The sequence below is a fragment of the Myotis davidii genome, unplaced genomic scaffold (assembly GCF_000327345.1).
Source record: "Myotis davidii unplaced genomic scaffold, ASM32734v1 scaffold445, whole genome shotgun sequence".
NCBI classification, from domain to species: Eukaryota; Metazoa; Chordata; class Mammalia; order Chiroptera; family Vespertilionidae; genus Myotis; species Myotis davidii.
This window is the reverse complement of record NW_006295910.1, coordinates 33,530-39,910: the sequence shown is the minus strand read 5'-3', so window position 1 is coordinate 39,910 and position 6,381 is coordinate 33,530.

Below are 6,381 nucleotides of genomic sequence, written 5' to 3'. Positions count from 1 at the left end.
CCAATTCTTTTCATAATCTAGAAAAGGAGGTTTCTGGTGGTGCAGAAGCCGCCTGGCTGCCAGTTGGAGCCTTATCAGGACAGCAGCCCTCCACCTGAGGGAGAGGTTGGGATTGTAAATTGGCCATCTTGGATGTTTCCTCAGATTGTCTCCTGGTGGCATAGGGACGGGGGAGGCAATTCAAGGGATCCCATTTGTCTGTCCACGCTTGTTCTCTTTTAGGTTTCTCTGCTTTTACTAACAGAGATAACTCAATGTGGAAGTACCATTTTATTTTAATTATGCTGTTAACTATGATTGCCCTTTCTGTTCAACGAAAGGACATGCTAATCTGGCTGGCAAAGCTGGCTGGAAGTCGTATGCCTCCGGGACCACCCTTGGAATTCGATCCATCCTCATTTAAGAATCGCCCATTCTCTTGTTGCCATGTCCCCAACGTCAGCCTTAGTTCCACCTCGGCTGGCCTGCACAGGCTTGTGATGTCACAAGCAGGTGCCGGTCACCCGCTTCCATCCATGGCAAAGTCCTGGACTCTACCCTATGTCGATCTTGGAAGGTTTTAAGGTCAAAGCTCAGGAAAGGTTTGAGGCTTAATTAGAGATTGCAGCAAAGTGGAACTAGACAAGGCTTGACCGAGGCACGACCTCGGTAGCTCTCCCAACCCCGTCTCATGGTCTCTTGTATTTCCAGAGGGATTAACTACCCCTCAATCATAGATATTATAGGTAGTCCTGGCTAAAGTATGAATAACTGGAAGCTCATGCCTACAGCGAAGCCATTGGGGATAATTAAGAAATGGCCTCTTATCTACGCGCATGGAGGCGCAAGCAGGTATAGGAGGAGGATGAGGATGTTCATAAGCATGAGCCTCAAAATCAGCTGGCCCCATCATTAGGTTACTGGCACAAATTCAGATTGCTAGCTCCCCCCGCCAAAAAAAATGTCTTATTTTCCCCATCAGTTGTACATAAAACTCCATCTCTTTTAAACACTAACACTAGACTTTTCAAAAACCGATTTCCTAGCAATGTTTACAAATGTATTTATTACATTCTATTTCATGGACTGATACAAGCATCACCTATTAGGAATATGTTTCACCATTTAAAGAAATAAATAGGTCCACCCACAATGTGTAATGCTGGCTTTTGTCTATTAAATACTATGTAATGTTCTTTATTGGGAAAACTTGGAACTTACACAGTTCGTTGGAGTTTCACTTATTAAATATAGTCTGTGCTAAAAAGACAGATTGCCAAAATCATGCTTAGTACCCATTAATTTAGGAGTTTCCACAATGCACAGCTCATGGAAACAATAACACCACACTGTGCTAGGCAAAGTTGGCTATGAGCATTTGCAATGTACTCATTGTACATTATTCCATAGATGGATACTTGCATTACCTATTGAGAATATGTCCCAGTCTTTGAAGAATTGCATCAGTGTGGGATGCTGGTATATTCTGTGAAATATTACGGCATAATTCAATTCACTGGGAAGCACTTTGGAACATTCATCACATAGTAGAAGAAATTTCTTTTAGTAATTATATTCTGTGCAAAGCATAGTTTGCCAAAATTCCACTTGGTACTTATGCATTCTAAGAGTGATAAAACAGGTTTTGCAAAATCCGCAGCTTATTAGAAAACTAAAACTTGATTATTCTGGTCACACTTTGCTAGTAGGGTTTACAAAGTTCCTGCTTATACTTTACGTCATAGACTAATACATACATTAAATATGAAATGTGTTTCACTCTTTGCAAGGATACACAGTTCAACCTAGTATGTGGAATTCTGCCTCTTTCTGTAAGATATTATATCATGCTATTTACATTATATTAATGGTGGTGGGTAGTCATGTCCTAGGCTGGGCAAAGCTAGCACAACAAGACATGTTGAGCCTTGACAAAGATCTTCCCTAACAAAGATCAACTTTGATCTTAGCTGAGTCTATTGTCTTTTTGCACATGCCTGGGTTGTGGGCTTGGTTGTGGGTAGGTGGCATACAGGAGGCAGCCAATTAATGTTTCTCATCGTTGATGTTTCTATCTCTCTCTTCCTCTCGCTTCCTCTCTGAAATCAATAAAAATATATTTAAAAGGGGGGGGGTGAATAAAGGAAAGAGAAAACTAAAAAGGAGAAAAGAGAAGAAAAACACAAGGAAAAAAAGAGAAGAGAGGAAGAAACAGATGCACAAATAAATAAAATAAATGAAGAGTTGTTCGCTTCAGCTGAGTTTTAATGACTTATGGGAGGTGGCTTAGAACCCCACTCTTCTGTCTGCCAATTCTGGGCTTCCTGATAAGTACTTAGGTGCCAACACTGTCGGACACTATCTTTTGGCTTTTAGCATCCTGCTTGAAGCTCCAAGCAATCTACCGGTCCATTGCTTGTGTCTGTCTCCACAGACCTTGGCTTCAAGCAGGAGGGGTCAAACTTAATCACTCAAGAGTCTGATTCTGACAGGGCTTAGGCTGGGTTGGTATTGTTTCACTTTCAGGGAATATGATGGGTGTTTTTTCTTGCCCCAGAGTTACTCCTTCACAAGTGGCTCTGCCCTTGGCTGAACAGAGGTCCTTGTATGGAGACCAATGGGATCAGCTGGGACCCTGGAGTTTTTATTCACCTGCTTCCTAGGATAGTGCGGCGAATGGCCCCTCCTCCACTCTGGTCACTGAGGGCTCCTTGATACTGTAAGCTTGACCTCAGCCTTTGTTTCCTCAGTAAAGCTCAAAATGCAGGGTGTGGCAGGCTGTATCATCTAGGGCAGGGCCCTCCCTCTCTCGCCCCCCACCTCCAGGTCGTTCCTCCCAGGGAGAATGACTGTTTATTTTTGGAAGTGTATGAACTACCCAATGCAGGACTCCTGGCTAAGGCTTTTCCAAGTCTCCGTGCTCAGCTTTCCAACCCCGCCTGTCCTCAGGCACCTCAAGTCTGCACCTCCCTCCCTGTGCCAATGCCTCAGGTGTGTAGTTGCAAATGAAAACTCCTGTGCCCTGAATTTAGAGATTTAAAAGAAAGGGGGGGTAGCAATTGAAACTGCAGCTCTCTCGCCCACTGGCTCTGGTCTTCCGGGTCTAGACTCCGCTGGCACCAGCAGTCTTGATACCTTTCATAGTTGCTTGGATGTTATGGATGCTGTGGTTTGTGTTGGCAGGAGGCACCTGCCATGGGTGGGTGTGTGTGCTCTGGGCAAACCCCTCTTATGATCTCACCCTTTCTACTGGTCTCCGGGTGCCTTCTGCTCTTTCTTGTTTTAAGTCACCTCCTCAGTTGGACCACAGTTGGAAATTCTAGGTGAATGTTCTCCAATTTAGTTGTATTTCTAGCCTGGCTCTGAGACAAAGTGCCCAACAGTATTGCCTATTCAGTCACCATTTTCTGAGGTACTCCCTGGGAGTTTAGTTTTAGAAAGCCAATTATATCTATAAGTCTCTTGAAATGAGTAGGGGAGGTTGGGGAAGGTAAAAGGATTTGGTGGGCTCTGAATTGTTTCTAGATCCACACCTCTGGCCCAGTAAAGAGTGCACTGTAAAACAAGGACAGTACTTTTTTTTTAATATCTCAACATTGACTAACAACTCCATTCACTCCTTTTTGGGGGGGGGGATGTTTCTTCCCATCTGAGTATTATTTTTCTTAGTTATAGAAAGCACATAGAGTCACCTCTGAGAGTCATAAAGGCTTTTACTTAATTTTTTAAAATATAACCAGAATCGAACCTGGGACCTTTCAGTTCACAGGCTGACGCTCTATCCACTGAGGCAAACTGGCTAGGGCCATAAAGGTTTTTAGATATATGGAACCTCTGTCCATTTCCCTTGGGAATGATTTAAAAAAAAAAAGCCCTAGCTCAAGATAGTATTAAAATTAATGGTGCCATCAACTGGCCAAATCTCTCCATTGCCAGCTTTATATAGGGACCAGCCCATGTTACAAGAGGACTAGCCCTTTTTAAAATATATTTTTATTGATTTCAGAGAGGAAGGGACAGGAAAAGAGAGAGAACCATCAATTATGACAGAGAATCATCCATGGGCTGCCTCCTGCATGCCCCTACTGGGGATCGACCCTGCAACCTGGGCACATTCCCTTGACCAGAATTGAACGCAGTACCCTTCAGTCTACAGACCAATGCTCTATCCACTGAGCAAGCCCAGCTAGGGTGAATTAGTTTTTTTCTTTAGGGTCTCAGTCAAATTTTTCCAAGTTGGAGAGTATGTATCCCAAAAGGGGGCTCTCAAGGCACTGTGGACTTGTTCCCCATCTACAGAGAGACATATGTAGCAAGCAGCGAGTTAGAGGCATCTGTGCAAGTCTCTGGGCTGTTTGGGCCATTCTGTGTAGGACAGGTCCTCTATTAAGGGGTCTCTCAGGCTCTCATGGAAGTTAATGAAGAAAATACGGTTAGCAAGTGTTCAGTCAGTCTCAAGACTAGTTTCCTCTTTGGAGATTCCCGTTTTAAAATCATTTTCTCTTTTTTGTTTCAGTATCTGCTTCATTTACTTCTAAATACATATTACCCCTCTAAAAAAATATGTGAGCATTATGAGTTTCAAGAAAATCTCTCCTTATCAAGTGAATTGGGGTTGATTTGACCAGTAAAAATATATGTTGTTCTGTAACATGCCCTAGTTGAAAAGGGACAGGTTCCGATTTTAAAGCAGCTATTGGTTGGTTAGGTACCCCTACCATTTGGACAAAAGCTTAACTCTGAGGGAGAAGGAAATTTAGTTCTGTAGGGTTAAGAACAGATAAAGTAGTCCCAGTGTCTACAAGGGCCTTAGTAACTTCCCCAGTTATGACCATTTCAATTTCTCCTAAAGTATTAGTAAGGAGAAAGTGAATTACCCTTTCGCAGTCCTCAGAACATCCCTATGTTTTCTTCTGTTTGTTTTCTCTTTATAAATCCCATTTCAGTTTTCTACAATCGGTCTTATGGTGACCTGGCATTTTACAGTAAAAACAGACTTTTCTGCAGTTTCATAGCAAACCTTACTTAGTAATTTTGTTGCCTTGTTCTGAGAAACCAGTAGGTGTAGTAATTGGAATAGTCAGAATAGCCAGGATTCCACGTTCTCACAGTTAAATTGTTGTGAATCCATCAGGGTCCTGGATAAAGTTGGGAACAATTGCTGGTGCCTCTCTAGCTGAGACCAGCTTTTTTCACCAAAGGGGGCTATTAAATTCCTATTCTCATTTTCCCTTAGGTCAGTATTAGTGGAGGCAGCAGAAGGTGAAGGAAGAAGAGAAGAGAAGGGAAAGGTCAAGGCCAGACAAGGAAGGTCAGAAATCAAATGATATAGTGAGGGAGAAGGGGAAACAATGGGGTTTATGCATTTATTAGCTTCAGAATAGTTCTGAGATAGTCTCTAAAAGTTCTTATTAATTTTTTTAAAATTTGCAATAATTTTCTTATGCTTCTCCTTAGAAGCTTCTAATTTCCAAATCAAGATACACTTCCTGGAGGAGACAAAATGACGATGGTATAGTCGGACTTGTCCTGAGCCTTGTCCCAGAGCAGATAGGGTGAGCAGCTAAAACGAGTAACATCCAGCCTGAATTGGCGAAGGAGACTCAGCTGGGAGACAGTTTGCAGCTACGAAGTGCGGAGGACCCCTGGAGAAAGGTAAAATCAAGGCTCTGGGAAGGATAATCTGCCAAACCTCTGAGCCCTGAGGGTCAGAGGGAATCCTAAGGGCACTGGCACCAAGCTGCGTCCCTTGGAATAGGTACAGTGTCTGACTGTGGAAAGAAGGTCCACAGATCTGCTGGTCTGCAGGGGACTCTAGATCTGGGTCCACAGTCAGGAAAGGCTGAAGAGGACTGCCAGCAGGAGAGGAGTACAGCATTCCCCAAGCCTCTCCGGCCCCTGTGGCTTGTGCCTTTCTTCATTGAGCTTAGTGCATAGGACCTTTTGGATACAGACACTTACCCATGGCTGGAGTGTGGGAGAAGTTTCAGATTTGTGGAATCTGGGGGGAGAGGGGGGTCCAAGAGAAGTGGCAGCGAGTTTGGTGCTGAGTCATCCCTGAGCCCAGGACCTGGGCAGCCATTTTGTCCTGAAGAGGTAGCCCCTCCCTCCAGTATCCAGGCAACTAATACAGCCACACCCAGATTCCACCCTGAATGGTACAAAGGATTGGGAAAAAAAATCTAAATAGTCCCTGAGAGTCCAAAGGGACTGGCCTAAAGAGAAACCTTCAGTCCCAGCAACCAAAATCTGGGACACAGTACAGTACAGAAGACTAGGATCTTAAGCCAGCCAAAGGAACACTTCACTTTTTCATTTTCATTTTTATTTTTTATTATTAATTTTGTTATCTCTTTTTCTTCTATTTTCTTTGTTTTTCTGTTTTTGCTTGCTGCTTTATTT